Below are 15,791 nucleotides of genomic sequence, written 5' to 3'. Positions count from 1 at the left end.
GACCTGTAAACACGAGTGTGGCAATTGCAAACAGAGAAATCTGTCCTTGGTATTTATATATTGCAGGATGGCATTCACGTGTATATCAAATGCTTTTATATCAACGCCCTTTTCTACTCTATTATATAAAGGATTTTTCGAATGTAAAAAATTCCTGTTGATGGTTTTAAAAATACCAATATCTTGTCTATACGTAAATTAAAAAATGAAGGACTCGAAAATGAGAAAAAATTATATAGAAAGCAATTTAAAATAGAGAAAAGTGTGAGTAGGTAGAGCTACCTGTAATGACTGTGCGTTACATAATCTAAACGGATATTAAATATCATCTCTATGTATTCACTCATACCCGTGTACGTATTTTTTTAATAAGCGCAAATAGATATCTCCGTCTAAACCTATGTAATTGTAAATATGTCAAAATCTGTAGATCTGGAAGGATCCTGAAGCAATGCGGGGCCGTGGGCCCGACGTCCGCTTCCTGCGGCAGGCGAGAGAGCGAGCCCCTCTCTCCGGGTGGCGAAGGCTCCCTCTGCGCGGCGTGCGGCGGGCCGGGGGCCAACGTGCGCGGCAGGGTCCGTGCGCGTATCCTGGAGCGGGACGGCTGCCTGGCGAGCGAGCCAGCGAGGCTCCATGTCCCCGAAGCCTCGTCTCGTAGGAGCCCTGACACCCCACCGTGTTCTCCTAGGCTGAGGACGGCCGAGCGCCCCGAGTTACCGGAGAGGAAGGGAGGAGAGAAGGAGACGGGAGCGTCTGAGCTGTTAGAAGCCTCCTGGCAGCCACCGAAAGCGAGAGCCGCTGTGAGTCCCTGGCCCTCGGGGCCTCGTCCCCGGCTTGTGTGTCCTGGTGCCTCCCTGCCCCTCCGTCTCCTTTTTCCCCACGCTTTCTCTGGCCCGTTCTTTTCCCTGCCATTAGTTTCCTCTCTGTGTCTGTATGTGCTGCTCTGTCTCCTTCCTTCCTCCCTCCCTTCGCCGTCTCTCTCTCTGTGCCTTTGTCGTGCTCGGCGTTGCCGGCTTTCTTCATTCCGTACGGCACTGTTCCCGTCCTCGTTCACGTTCTGAGCCTTTGTGCTGCCCCCCGCCCCGTTTTTTTTCTCTCTTTTTATTTTCTTTTTTCCTGTCCTCCGTCTCTCCGCGGGGCTCCTCATTCCTCTCTTTCTTCCTCCAAGCCCCTGTGTTCCCCGCGGTCTCTCGCTCTGCCATCGTTTTTGCCTGTTGCCCTCTCTCTTGCTTCCCGTTGATAGGAGGAACAAAAATCTTTTAGAAAGCCCTTGGCATAAGGCAGCAAGACCAGGCCTAACGGAACAGAAACCTAACAGAGAAACACTAGCTCTGTAGGGACTGGAGGTGGGGCAAAGCGGGATGTCCTTGGCTCGCAGGCTGGGAAAACGGGACGTTCCACTAAATGGAGAAGGAGCTACTTGAGTAGCAGCACAAAATGACAGCGGGCGTGCTCAAGACATGAGGTCGAGGAGCCGACACCGGGGCAGGGGGCACCGGGCTGCAGGGGCACCGGGGACCCCTGGAGACCCTTGATGGACACTGGCATACCAGAGATGGACTGCCAGCGAAGGGTGGGGTTATGGAAAGAACTTCTGTTTAATGCACTAACTAAGCGGTAGAAGCAAATGAATATGCAATAGGTGTATGTAAAGAATACCAAGAAGCGTGAATCACACGTACGCTCAAATACAGGGGCCATCCTCCGAGCGTGCGGTGCGCTGTATTGAAATTGCCCGCCGTTTAACACTTTCAGAACAGCGTTAGAGAGTCTTTTTTGCCGACTTTTTGGTATCTCTCCGCGTCCCGTGGTTCCTCGCCGTGTCCCCGTGTCCCGCTCCCTGGCCGTGGTCGCGTTCCTCTCTGTCCCGTTGACCGTGCCGGGTTTTTTTCCTCCGTCTCCGCGCCGCTGCCGCCGCGCCGATTTGTTTCTTTCTGTGCCCTGTTCCTGGTGCTCTTCCGGCCTCTTTTCCTCTGTCCCCGCCGCTGCTTTGATCTCTGCCTTGTTTTTTCAGAGCCCTGTCCCTTTTTTCTCTTCTCGCTTTTGAAGAGAAGCTGCCAAGTTAACGTATACTGCGATGAAGTTATAGAAGGTGTACCCGTCATTAACCAGTTGACATGAGGTAAATGCTTTCTGACCGCCTGCACGATGAGGGGATATTTTTCACCTTTTAGATCCTTCTGCACGACAAGAGGGAGATGGAAGATTAAGTAACACGTTGTTTAGAAGCTGAGAGCTTAGTTTATATTTGACTAATAATTAACAGATGTATTGTCAGCGAGAAACTAAACAATTATAACTAACATCGTCAAATGAAATAAAGAACGTGGCTCAGCAGTGCTGCTGACTCTGCCGTCCCGTTTCTTTCCCCGTTTCAGCCGGTGAGCCAGCCGGAGGACCCGCTCTGTCCGGCCGCAGGGCCCGTGGAGCCGAGGACTCTCTTGGCGCACCCCGGGGATGTCTCTGGAGAGACTCCTCGTCTCGGTCGGATCGCCGCGGGGACGGACGAGGACCTCTGGTGAGAAGTCTTTCTTCTCTGAAATTTGGGACCGGTCACGTGCTCGCGAACTGTCCGTAAGTCGTGGTACGGAATTTCGTCAGGATAGCGTGGACGGGGTTGCGAGCACCTTAGAGGTATACAGTAGTTGCTGTGGAGTTGTTTGTGCGGCCAGCTTTTGGTGTTGGTTGTTCCCGTGCTCCGTTGTGGTGCAAAGCTGGCTCTGTATGTAGCTGTGAAGAGTACCGTAGTTGGGTTTAATTCTTGGATGTGCCTTGGTTCTGACTATGCACTTGAACACCCGAAAACTACAGCAGGAGCTGCTGTGGCTTTAACTTGCGAGGAGTGTGAGCGTTGTGGAGCCATCTGTGTTGCAGAGTGTCCTAATTGCGGTGCTGAGTGTTAGAGAGATTTGAGCTGGGTACCGGAATTGTTTTGTTTTGGAGACGGTGGGATAAACTTGGAGTACAACTTGTGAGGGCGGTGTGTCGTGGGTAGGTTTGAGTATTATCTGTGGAGTACTGCTGTAGGTGTTAATAGTTATTTGCTCGTATTTGTTACAAGATGAGCCGTGTCGTTCCGTGTGACGCGTAATGGGAGGACGGCGTAGTAGCGGTATTCTGAAAAAGAGCCTGTTAGGGTGTATTTTAGCTCACAGGAAAGAGATTGAGGAACCACCTGGTGATAATGTGAATAGAGCAACCTTGATGAAATCTTGTGAGCAGAGGCCATTGTATAAATTGGACAAGGAAGGAAAGGCTGTGCGCAAAGCGCGGTGCTGCACCCGGGCGCCCCAATGCCGTGCCGCAGCGCGCCTCAGTGCTGCCGCCCTGTGGCGAAACTCGGGTACTGCAGCGCACGGCCGGGGGCAGAGGCGCTGTTCGCCCCGCAGGGCTCGCGGCCAGGTATCTGTGTGTCAGTGCCCGTCCCCATTTGTGTAAAAACGACATCCCTCCCTCGGTGGCTCCTTAGAACGTTTAAAGATGGAAATATTGCTACCACTAACATTGTCGATCCGGCTTCTTTCCTCAGTGTAAAGCAAAGGAGCGCGGTTTGTTGTTTCCTTTTAAAGGCGGCTGTTGGAAGCCGCGCGGGCAAAGGGCGTGGGGGTCCCGGCAGGGTGGCGAGAAGGCGAGTGAGGATGCAGAGCGGGCCAATCAGATCGCTCGGGAGGGCTGGAGGGGCGGAGCGCTGATAGGCGGGGAGAATGGCAATTGATGTGCGCAGGCAGCCAATCAGATTGCCAGAGGGGCGGGCGTTGAGGCCTCAGTATTGCGCATGCCCAAATTGCGCAGTCCTCAGTCAGGTCCGACCCTGAGGCGGGCACCTGGGCGCGGAGCGCGGGAAGGAGCATCCAATAGGAGGACGGCGCGCTGGGGTGAAAAGCAGCCAATCAGAGCGCACCGACTCAATCCCGTTTGAACAGCTGCCTCCCTGGCAAGCGCGTCCGTGGTGTCTCGGGGCGGGCACCGGGAGTTAAGGGGGAAACGGGGGTCGAGGCGAGGGAGGGGAGGCTGAGGAGCGCTCATTTTGGCCTCTCCTTCCCCTTGCCCTGCCTCTCCGTCCCTTTTGCCTCTCTCTCCCTCTCTCTGTGTCACCTTGTCTTGCTCCCTGTCCCTATCTGTCTCTGACAAGCTGACCTGCTCCTTGCCCTCCTTTTGTATGGAATCACAGGCTCATTCTGCTTGGAGAAGACATGTGCAATTTTCTAATGACTTGACGGTTTAGAGAAACGGCCTGGAAGAGATCATTCCTTTGTCTTTTTTTTGTGTGTGTTTTTTGTGTGTTTTTTTTTTTTTTTTTCCCCCACGTGGAGGAAAAAAAAAAAAAAAAAAAAACACAGAAGAGGCAAATTCAGTGCCTCTGCGGAGAAGCTGGCGACCAGTTTTAGTTAAGAACGCACACCCCGTTGGCGAACGGGTCCCGCGGCAGTTCCACGTGTTGCAGGTAAAAGAAGGAAGTTTGATCTGCCATAGAGGAACAGCCGCCTCTTTCCCTCCTTAGGGTCGAGCGTTGCCCTTGTCTTTGTTCACATGAATTTATGGGCACGCTGGAAATAGCCTTTAAGATTTATATGTAGAGTTTAATCTAAGTGGTAAGTGGCATGGGCATAGTTAATTTTTGAACACCTTGCTGCCAGTTGAAATGTAAGGGATGAAATGTGATGGGAAGTAATAAGTAAATTTGGGGTTGACTTCTAGGGTGTTTTTTTCCCCATTAGTGTAAATCAATGGCACCGTTGTCCTGTGGCTCAATCTCCGTTCTGTTCCGTGGAGTCTTCAATTTAGGATGTTCAGGTAAGAAAGTTTGTCCTTCCAAAGAATGACCAGCCATTGGTAGGACAGAGAGAGGCTTTTAAGTGCATGATCAGAATTTAAGCCAAATTCCACTTGACGTTGCTGCTGTTGGTTTTGGCTTTCACTGGTTTCCCCACAGCTCCCTAGTGTTTGGGAGCTCGGAGTGGGCATTTTTTTCCCCCAGGGAGAGGCTATGCTTAAGAATGAATTTGTTTCCTTAGAGGAGTGAGAGTCCGTTTGTGTAACACAAAGAAAAACCCCAGCCTAGTCGAGTTCTGAGTGTGTGTCTGTGAGATGGCTGCTTTACTTTGATGAGTTCACACCTGTGCAATTGCAATGCCAAAGAGCAATGCAAGATAGGAGGGTTTTTTCCGCTGTGGGGGGGGATGCATAAAACCAGAGCTAAGGTGCGGTTGCAGGCTTGGTGGTGTGGCGAGTGGGGCGCCGCTTCGGTGGGAGCTCGGGGTGAGGCCCAGCGGGTTCTGTGTCCTGTACGCGTGGCTTTCGTGCCGCGGCTCTCTGTGTGCGTTTTTGTTTTGTTGTGTTTGTTTTTTGTTTATTTTTCTGCGGGATTCCCGCGAAACGCGGCACAGCCGCTCGGCCCGGGCTGCCGCGGCGGTCTCAGTGCTGCCGTCCTGTGGGCAAAGCGCGGTGCTGCACCCGGGCGCCCCAATGCCGTGCCGCAGCGCGCCTCAGTGCTGCCGCCCTGTGGCGAAACTCGGGTACTGCAGCGCACGGCCGGGGGCAGAGGCGCTGTTCGCCCCGCAGGGCTCGCAGCCAGGTATCTGTGTGTCAGTGTCCGTCCCCGTTTGTGTAAAAACGACATCCCTGCCTCGATGGCTCCTTAGAACGTTTAAAGATGTAAATATTTCTACCACTAACATTGTCGATCCGACTTCTTTCCTCAGTGGATCCGTTTTGCAGTCGGTGACCCACGATTGCTTGGAAACAGCAGAAGCTGTTCGCTCCGGCGGAGCGGATTGAAAGGACCAGCCGCTGGAGGATGCTGAAGACTCCTGGGTCGCTGATGGAAGCAGCTTTGCATAAAGCAAGGGGTACGTGAACCTGGGCATGCAGTGACGACTGCCCAGCAGGTAATGGAAGCTAAACCTTTACCTCCAACGCCCGACAAAAATAACGCCAAGAAATGCCACTGAAAAAAACACAGTCAGGGAGGGTTTTTTTCAAATTTCCTTTAGTTCCCCCCCCTCTGCCCCGCCCTGCTGCGTTTAGTGCAGTGAATGACCCATTGGGAGATGACTGTGGATCTGGCTGTTGAAGGGTGTCTGAAGGAGAGGGAGATGTGTGTAGAGCAGGATTGGTTGTGGGGGTGAGTGTAACTGGTTTGGATGTGGGGTTGTAAATTCTTTTTGGAGGCTTCCTAGTTTCTGGTGTCACCTGTGGGGTGAAGCGTCTTTCTGTGTGCAGGTTTGAAAGGTGCGACGTACGGAGCTCCATCATTTGCCACCAGAACTCCAAATCACAGAGACAACGTTGCTGTGCAGCTGCTAAGGACAGTGTGTGTCTCAGGTAGAGTAACGTCCTTTGTGCTCTGTGTGCGTGTTCCTCCCTTGAAACGAAGGTGCGCTGCCCGGAGTTTCACGTTCCGTGTGGTACCTGCTGGGCTGAGTCTCCTCCCTACGCTCGCCCGTTTTAGCCACGTCTCTGCTCCAGCCCAGTTCGGGAGCAGAGTGGGTCATCACTGACTGCAGGGCGGTTGCACCTTCTTCAAGCTGCTAACACAGGAGGATGAATTTGGCTTTCTGCTCACATCACACATTCAGATACTGGGCAAGCTGCGTATCTCCTTCAAAAAAGAAACACTGTCAAGGGGCTGACAGAGCGTGAGTTTCACAACACAACAAACCAACTCTGCTAGGCTTACATCGTTTTGGTGGTGCATAGCATGTTTCACTTAATCCCGTCATTGCAGGTCTCTTCTAGAGCCTCCATTGTCAAATCTTGCTGGTTACTCACCCAATTTCCTTTCCTAACTGTCTTCCCTTTTTCCTTAGCGTTTTGAGAAGCTTGATCCTGGGGTGTCTGGGGGTTGCCAGCTGACAAAATGACATTGCTGTGGCCTTGCTGAGAACAGGTGTCCCTGTGAGCCACCTCCCGGGAGCAGAGCTGAAGTTGAAAGGCGGCCTGAAAGCCCCGGTGAGAGTTTTCGTTAAAGAAACCGGAGATGATGGGGTTGACGCTGCTATTGAAAAAGGCCAGCCGGTGAGCAAAGGGATAGATATAAATGTGAAAGAACTGCAACTGGACATCTGAAAGGTTGACATAGTCAGAAAGCATCATCAGAGTCCACAAGGGAAGCCAGGAGAGGGTGAAAAGCAAACCCACAATAATGAGCATTTTGATTACTCTTTGTTTCTTCTTTGACGTGCTGTGCCATCGCTCCTGGCTGTGCTTTCCCACCGTGGGCATCGCAGTGTTGAAGAGAGCAATGCTTATCCTGGCGTACATGATAACAGTGAGCGACAGGGGAGCCAGATAGATGTTCGCAAAGAGAACTGTTGTGTAGGTCTTTCTCATTCCTGGGTCAGGCCAGTCCTCTCGGCACCAGTATACGGGGCGGGTTTCGTTGCCGTAGCCGAGGATCACCCTGAAATGTTTCTCTTCTTGTACGTGCAGCATGACGGCAGAAGGACACGTGATTGCGATGGCCAGAATCCAAGTGACGGCTATGATGATGACTGCAGTTGAAACGGTCAGCTTCTGCTCGAACGGATGAACGATGCAGCGAAACCTGCAGCAAAGATATCCGGCGACATACGTAGAGAAGCTGATTAAGGAACGCTCACTCAAACAGGCAAGCATACGTTCACTTCTTCAATTGCATGCTTTTGAAACAGATGAAACATGATACTCCAGTTGTTGGAAGCTGTGCTGTTGCTGGAAAAGTTACCATCGTGCGTTGCAAAGGGCCTCAGAAGGGAAACACTGATCAGGAAACTGGAAATAAGTTAGCAGATGCCAGTGTGAAACCAGCCACCGAAAGGACAGAGACCGATACAAAAGCCACACCTCTGATCCCAGGTGGCTGTCTCCTCCAGCCAACATCAGGAAACCGCAACAAAGAGGATAAGAAATTAATAGGAGATTTATAGCCGAATTAGAATTAGGGTCCAAAGAAGCTGTCACTGGTGACGGGAGAGCAGTGGTACCTCGCAGCGCAAGGAGCTGATGCGCTCTATTAAGATTAGGTGAAAAGGTAAGAGTGAATTTATAAACTGTTTGCGAAGGAGTGACCCAGCAATGTGAAATGTGTCTAGAAAACCATCATCTTAATACTGTATACAGGGTATAAATAAGAACAATTGGACGAGGGAAACGTCCCAGGACAACACTGGCAAATAGGGTTCTCCAAGCTGCCTAGAAAAGAGGGGTATGGCTATTGGGTGGCACTCACAGCAGCTCCCTTCTCAGGTTGGCCAGGAGCATTGCCGTGCCGGGGGGCGGCTGCCGGCCTGTGGGCCGGGGGCTGCGGCTGTTTGGGGCGCTGCCCCCGCTTTGTTTTCCTAGGGGAGCCCCCCCCCGCTTTTTGGGGGTTGTGGTACGTGCACGTGTAAATGACACAATGAGAGTAAATGACACAATGAGCTGCCTGTCGGGGCCGTTTCCCTCGTGTCGCGTGACGGTGTCGCTTGTGGCGCCCCAGCGTGAGCAGGGGCCGGCGATGCGGGTGGGGGACGCGGGGGTCAAAAGGGAGTCCCCCTGAAAAGAGGGGGTCACAGTCCAAACGTGCCTGAAAATTCCCGGGGGAGGAGAACACGTGTTCGACCTGTAAACACGAGTGTGGCAATTGCAAACAGAGAAATCTGTCCTTGGTATTTATATATTGCAGGATGGCATTCACGTGTATATCAAATGCTTTTATATCAACGCCCTTTTCTACTCTATTATATAAAGGATTTTTCGAATGTAAAAAATTCCTGTTGATGGTTTTAAAAATACCAATATCTTGTCTATACGTAAATTAAAAAATGAAGGACTCGAAAATGAGAAAAAATTATATAGAAAGCAATTTAAAATAGAGAAAAGTGTGAGTAGGTAGAGCTACCTGTAATGACTGTGCGTTACATAATCTAAACGGATATTAAATATCATCTCTATGTATTCACTCATACCCGTGTACGTATTTTTTTAATAAGCGCAAATAGATATCTCCGTCTAAACCTATGTAATTGTAAATATGTCAAAATCTGTAGATCTGGAAGGATCCTGAAGCAATGCGGGGCCGTGGGCCCGACGTCCGCTTCCTGCGGCAGGCGAGAGAGCGAGCCCCTCTCTCCGGGTGGCGAAGGCTCCCTCTGCGCGGCGTGCGGCGGGCCGGGGGCCAACGTGCGCGGCAGGGTCCGTGCGCGTATCCTGGAGCGGGACGGCTGCCTGGCGAGCGAGCCAGCGAGGCTCCATGTCCCCGAAGCCTCGTCTCGTAGGAGCCCTGACACCCCACCGTGTTCTCCTAGGCTGAGGACGGCCGAGCGCCCCGAGTTACCGGAGAGGAAGGGAGGAGAGAAGGAGACAGGAGCGTCTGAGCTGTTAGAAGCCTCCTGGCAGCCACCGAAAGCGAGAGCCGCTGTGAGTCCCTGGCCCTCGGGGCCTCGTCCCCGGCTTGTGTGTCCTGGTGCCTCCCTGCCCCTCCGTCTCCTTTTTCCCCACGCTTTCTCTGGCCCGTTCTTTTCCCTGCCATTAGTTTCCTCTCTGTGTCTGTATGTGCTGCTCTGTCTCCTTCCTTCCTCCCTCCCTTCGCCGTCTCTCTCTCTGTGCCTTTGTCGTGCTCGGCGTTGCCGGCTTTCTTCATTCCGTACGGCACTGTTCCCGTCCTCGTTCACGTTCTGAGCCTTTGTGCTGCCCCCCGCCCCGTTTTTTTTCTCTCTTTTTATTTTCTTTTTTCCTGTCCTCCGTCTCTCCGCGGGGCTCCTCATTCCTCTCTTTCTTCCTCCAAGCCCCTGTGTTCCCCGCGGTCTCTCGCTCTGCCATCGTTTTTGCCTGTTGCCCTCTCTCTTGCTTCCCGTTGATAGGAGGAACAAAAATCTTTTAGAAAGCCCTTGGCATAAGGCAGCAAGACCAGGCCTAACGGAACAGAAACCTAACAGAGAAACACTAGCTCTGTAGGGACTGGAGGTGGGGCAAAGCGGGATGTCCTTGGCTCGCAGGCTGGGAAAACGGGACGTTCCACTAAATGGAGAAGGAGCTACTTGAGTAGCAGCACAAAATGACAGCGGGCGTGCTCAAGACATGAGGTCGAGGAGCCGACACCGGGGCAGGGGGCACCGGGCTGCAGGGGCACCGGGGACCCCTGGAGACCCTTGATGGACACTGGCATACCAGAGATGGACTGCCAGCGAAGGGTGGGGTTATGGAAAGAACTTCTGTTTAATGCACTAACTAAGCGGTAGAAGCAAATGAATATGCAATAGGTGTATGTAAAGAATACCAAGAAGCGTGAATCACACGTACGCTCAAATACAGGGGCCATCCTCCGAGCGTGCGGTGCGCTGTATTGAAATTGCCCGCCGTTTAACACTTTCAGAACAGCGTTAGAGAGTCTTTTTTGCCGACTTTTTGGTATCTCTCCGCGTCCCGTGGTTCCTCGCCGTGTCCCCGTGTCCCGCTCCCTGGCCGTGGTCGCGTTCCTCTCTGTCCCGTTGACCGTGCCGGGTTTTTTTCCTCCGTCTCCGCGCCGCTGCCGCCGCGCCGATTTGTTTCTTTCTGTGCCCTGTTCCTGGTGCTCTTCCGGCCTCTTTTCCTCTGTCCCCGCCGCTGCTTTGATCTCTGCCTTGTTTTTTCAGAGCCCTGTCCCTTTTTTCTCTTCTCGCTTTTGAAGAGAAGCTGCCAAGTTAACGTATACTGCGATGAAGTTATAGAAGGTGTACCCGTCATTAACCAGTTGACATGAGGTAAATGCTTTCTGACCGCCTGCACGATGAGGGGATATTTTTCACCTTTTAGATCCTTCTGCACGACAAGAGGGAGATGGAAGATTAAGTAACACGTTGTTTAGAAGCTGAGAGCTTAGTTTATATTTGACTAATAATTAACAGATGTATTGTCAGCGAGAAACTAAACAATTATAACTAACATCGTCAAATGAAATAAAGAACGTGGCTCAGCAGTGCTGCTGACTCTGCCGTCCCGTTTCTTTCCCCGTTTCAGCCGGTGAGCCAGCCGGAGGACCCGCTCTGTCCGGCCGCAGGGCCCGTGGAGCCGAGGACTCTCTTGGCGCACCCCGGGGATGTCTCTGGAGAGACTCCTCGTCTCGGTCGGATCGCCGCGGGGACGGACGAGGACCTCTGGTGAGAAGTCTTTCTTCTCTGAAATTTGGGACCGGTCACGTGCTCGCGAACTGTCCGTAAGTCGTGGTACAGAATTTCGTCAGGATAGCGTGGACGGGGTTGCGAGCACCTTAGAGGTATACAGTAGTTGCTGTGGAGTTGTTTGTGCGGCCAGCTTTTGGTGTTGGTTGTTCCCGTGCTCCGTTGTGGTGCAAAGCTGGCTCTGTATGTAGCTGTGAAGAGTACCGTAGTTCGGTTTAATTCTTGGATGTGCCTTGGTCCTGACTATGCACTTGAACACCGAAAACTACAGCAGGAGCTGCTGTGGCTTTAACTTGCGAGGAGTGTGAGCGTTGTGGAGCCATCTGTGTTGCAGAGTGTCCTAATTGCGGTGCTGAGTGTTAGAGAGATTTGAGCTGGGTACCGGAATTGTTTTGTTTTGGAGACGGTGGGATAAACTTGGAGTACAACTTGTGAGGGCGGTGTGTCGTGGGTAGGTTTGAGTATTATCTGTGGAGTACTGCTCTGGGTGTTAGTAGTTATTTGCTCGTATTTGTTACAAGATGAGCCGTGTCGTTCCGTGTGACGCGTAATGGGAGGACGGCGTAGTAGCGGTATTCTGAAAAAGAGCCCGTTAGGGTGTATTTTAGCTCGCAGGAAAGAGATTGAGGAACCACCTGGTGATAATGTGAATAGAGCAATCTTGTGAGCAGAGGCCATTGTATAAATTGGACAAGGAAGGAAAGCCTGTGCGCAAAGCGCGGTGCTGCACCCAGGCGCCCCAATGCCGTGCCGCAATTGTAATGCCAAAGAGCAATGCAAGATAGGAGGGTTTTTTCCGCTGTGGGGGGGGATGCATAAAACCAGAGCTAAGGTGCGGTTGCAGGCTTGGTGGTGTGGCGAGTGGGGCGCCGCTTCGGTGGGAGCTCGGGGTGAGGCCCAGCGGGTTCTGTGTCCTGTACGCGTGGCTTTCGTGCCGCGGCTCTCTGTGTGCGTTTTTGTTTTGTTGTGTTTGTTTTTTGTTTATTTTTCTGCGGGATTCCCGCGAAACGCGGCACAGCCGCTCGGCCCGGGCTGCCGCGGCGGTCTCAGTGCTGCCGTCCTGTGGGCAAAGCGCGGTGCTGCACCCGGGCGCCCCAATGCCGTGCCGCAGCGCGCCTCAGTGCTGCCGCCCTGTGGCGAAACTCGGGTACTGCAGCGCACGGCCGGGGGCAGAGGCGCTGTTCGCCCCGCAGGGCTCGCAGCCAGGTATCTGTGTGTCAGTGTCCGTCCCCGTTTGTGTAAAAACGACATCCCTGCCTCGATGGCTCCTTAGAACGTTTAAAGATGTAAATATTTCTACCACTAACATTGTCGATCCGACTTCTTTCCTCAGTGGATCCGTTTTGCAGTCGGTGACCCACGATTGCTTGGAAACAGCAGAAGCTGTTCGCTCCGGCGGAGCGGATTGAAAGGACCAGCCGCTGGAGGATGCTGAAGACTCCTGGGTCGCTGATGGAAGCAGCTTTGCATAAAGCAAGGGGTACGTGAACCTGGGCATGCAGTGACGACTGCCCAGCAGGTAATGGAAGCTAAACCTTTACCTCCAACGCCCGACAAAAATAACGCCAAGAAATGCCACTGAAAAAAACACAGTCAGGGAGGGTTTTTTTCAAATTTCCTTTAGTTCCCCCCCCTCTGCCCCGCCCTGCTGCGTTTAGTGCAGTGAATGACCCATTGGGAGATGACTGTGGATCTGGCTGTTGAAGGGTGTCTGAAGGAGAGGGAGATGTGTGTAGAGCAGGATTGGTTGTGGGGGTGAGTGTAACTGGTTTGGATGTGGGGTTGTAAATTCTTTTTGGAGGCTTCCTAGTTTCTGGTGTCACCTGTGGGGTGAAGCGTCTTTCTGTGTGCAGGTTTGAAAGGTGCGACGTACGGAGCTCCATCATTTGCCACCAGAACTCCAAATCACAGAGACAACGTTGCTGTGCAGCTGCTAAGGACAGTGTGTGTCTCAGGTAGAGTAACGTCCTTTGTGCTCTGTGTGCGTGTTCCTCCCTTGAAACGAAGGTGCGCTGCCCGGAGTTTCACGTTCCGTGTGGTACCTGCTGGGCTGAGTCTCCTCCCTACGCTCGCCCGTTTTAGCCACGTCTCTGCTCCAGCCCAGTTCGGGAGCAGAGTGGGTCATCACTGACTGCAGGGCGGTTGCACCTTCTTCAAGCTGCTAACACAGGAGGATGAATTTGGCTTTCTGCTCACATCACACATTCAGATACTGGGCAAGCTGCGTATCTCCTTCAAAAAAGAAACACTGTCAAGGGGCTGACAGAGCGTGAGTTTCACAACACAACAAACCAACTCTGCTAGGCTTACATCGTTTTGGTGGTGCATAGCATGTTTCACTTAATCCCGTCATTGCAGGTCTCTTCTAGAGCCTCCATTGTCAAATCTTGCTGGTTACTCACCCAATTTCCTTTCCTAACTGTCTTCCCTTTTTCCTTAGCGTTTTGAGAAGCTTGATCCTGGGGTGTCTGGGGGTTGCCAGCTGACAAAATGACATTGCTGTGGCCTTGCTGAGAACAGGTGTCCCTGTGAGCCACCTCCCGGGAGCAGAGCTGAAGTTGAAAGGCGGCCTGAAAGCCCCGGTGAGAGTTTTCGTTAAAGAAACCGGAGATGATGGGGTTGACGCTGCTATTGAAAAAGGCCAGCCGGTGAGCAAAGGGATAGATATAAATGTGAAAGAACTGCAACTGGACATCTGAAAGGTTGACATAGTCAGAAAGCATCATCAGAGTCCACAAGGGAAGCCAGGAGAGGGTGAAAAGCAAACCCACAATAATGAGCATTTTGATTACTCTTTGTTTCTTCTTTGACGTGCTGTGCCATCGCTCCTGGCTGTGCTTTCCCACCGTGGGCATCGCAGTGTTGAAGAGAGCAATGCTTATCCTGGCGTACATGATAACAGTGAGCGACAGGGGAGCCAGATAGATGTTCGCAAAGAGAACTGTTGTGTAGGTCTTTCTCATTCCTGGGTCAGGCCAGTCCTCTCGGCACCAGTATACGGGGCGGGTTTCGTTGCCGTAGCCGAGGATCACCCTGAAATGTTTCTCTTCTTGTACGTGCAGCATGACGGCAGAAGGACACGTGATTGCGATGGCCAGAATCCAAGTGACGGCTATGATGATGACTGCAGTTGAAACGGTCAGCTTCTGCTCGAACGGATGAACGATGCAGCGAAACCTGCAGCAAAGATATCCGGCGACATACGTAGAGAAGCTGATTAAGGAACGCTCACTCAAACAGGCAAGCATACGTTCACTTCTTCAATTGCATGCTTTTGAAACAGATGAAACATGATACTCCAGTTGTTGGAAGCTGTGCTGTTGCTGGAAAAGTTACCATCGTGCGTTGCAAAGGGCCTCAGAAGGGAAACACTGATCAGGAAACTGGAAATAAGTTAGCAGATGCCAGTGTGAAACCAGCCACCGAAAGGACAGAGACCGATACAAAAGCCACACCTCTGATCCCAGGTGGCTGTCTCCTCCAGCCAACATCAGGAAACCGCAACAAAGAGGATAAGAAATTAATAGGAGATTTATAGCCGAATTAGAATTAGGGTCCAAAGAAGCTGTCACTGGTGACGGGAGAGCAGTGGTACCTCGCAGCGCAAGGAGCTGATGCGCTCTATTAAGATTAGGTGAAAAGGTAAGAGTGAATTTATAAACTGTTTGCGAAGGAGTGACCCAGCAATGTGAAATGTGTCTAGAAAACCATCATCTTAATACTGTATACAGGGTATAAATAAGAACAATTGGACGAGGGAAACGTCCCAGGACAACACTGGCAAATAGGGTTCTCCAAGCTGCCTAGAAAAGAGGGGTATGGCTATTGGGTGGCACTCACAGCAGCTCCCTTCTCAGGTTGGCCAGGAGCATTGCCGTGCCGGGGGGCGGCTGCCGGCCTGTGGGCCGGGGGCTGCGGCTGTTTGGGGCGCTGCCCCCGCTTTGTTTTCCTAGGGGAGCCCCCCCCCGCTTTTTGGGGGTTGTGGTACGTGCACGTGTAAATGACACAATGAGAGTAAATGACACAATGAGCTGCCTGTCGGGGCCGTTTCCCTCGTGTCGCGTGACGGTGTCGCTTGTGGCGCCCCAGCGTGAGCAGGGGCCGGCGATGCGGGTGGGGGACGCGGGGGTCAAAAGGGAGTCCCCCTGAAAAGAGGGGGTCACAGTCCAAACGTGCCTGAAAATTCCCGGGGGAGGAGAACACGTGTTCGACCTGTAAACACGAGTGTGGCAATTGCAAACAGAGAAATCTGTCCTTGGTATTTATATATTGCAGGATGGCATTCACGTGTATATCAAATGCTTTTATATCAACGCCCTTTTCTACTCTATTATATAAAGGATTTTTCGAATGTAAAAAATTCCTGTTGATGGTTTTAAAAATACCAATATCTTGTCTATACGTAAATTAAAAAATGAAGGACTCGAAAATGAGAAAAAATTATATAGAAAGCAATTTAAAATAGAGAAAAGTGTGAGTAGGTAGAGCTACCTGTAATGACTGTGCGTTACATAATCTAAACGGATATTAAATATCATCTCTATGTATTCACTCATACCCGTGTACGTATTTTTTTAATAAGCGCAAATAGATATCTCCGTCTAAACCTATGTAATTGTAAATATGTCAAAATCTGTAGATCTGGAAGGATCCTGAAGCAATGCGGGGCCGTGG

General features: G+C 51.8%; 2 long non-coding RNA genes across 5 annotated transcripts; both read left to right on the top strand.

The window, feature by feature from the left end:
- The first annotated feature begins 525 nt into the window (after positions 1–525).
- LOC136114666 (uncharacterized) lies at positions 526–9,328 on the top strand. Of its 3 annotated transcripts, none has more exons than XR_011736307.1 (10): positions 526–800; positions 2,050–2,122; positions 2,379–2,518; positions 4,719–4,794; positions 5,703–5,849; positions 6,223–6,324; positions 6,810–7,017; positions 7,230–7,317; positions 7,432–7,609; positions 9,267–9,328. It is a non-coding gene; the product is annotated as an uncharacterized lncRNA (long non-coding RNA). The 3 variants fall into 3 exon arrangements; XR_010653123.2 differs by having other exon boundaries at positions 2,015–2,122; XR_011736308.1 differs by lacking the exon at positions 4,719–4,794 and having other exon boundaries at positions 2,015–2,122.
- LOC136114679 (uncharacterized) lies at positions 9,324–14,702 on the top strand. 2 transcript variants are annotated; one of them, XR_011736309.1, is made up of 8 exons: positions 9,324–9,378; positions 10,628–10,700; positions 10,957–11,096; positions 12,451–12,597; positions 12,971–13,072; positions 13,558–13,765; positions 13,978–14,065; positions 14,180–14,702. It is a non-coding gene; the product is annotated as an uncharacterized lncRNA (long non-coding RNA). The 2 variants fall into 2 exon arrangements; XR_010653127.2 differs by having other exon boundaries at positions 10,593–10,700.
- Positions 14,703–15,791: the final 1,089 nt, after the last annotated feature.

Source organism: Patagioenas fasciata, chromosome W (assembly GCF_037038585.1).
Source record: "Patagioenas fasciata isolate bPatFas1 chromosome W, bPatFas1.hap1, whole genome shotgun sequence".
Taxonomy (NCBI): domain Eukaryota; kingdom Metazoa; phylum Chordata; class Aves; order Columbiformes; family Columbidae; genus Patagioenas; species Patagioenas fasciata.
The sequence above is the reverse complement of the archived record's forward strand: the minus strand, read 5'-3'. Positions and strand labels throughout refer to the sequence as shown.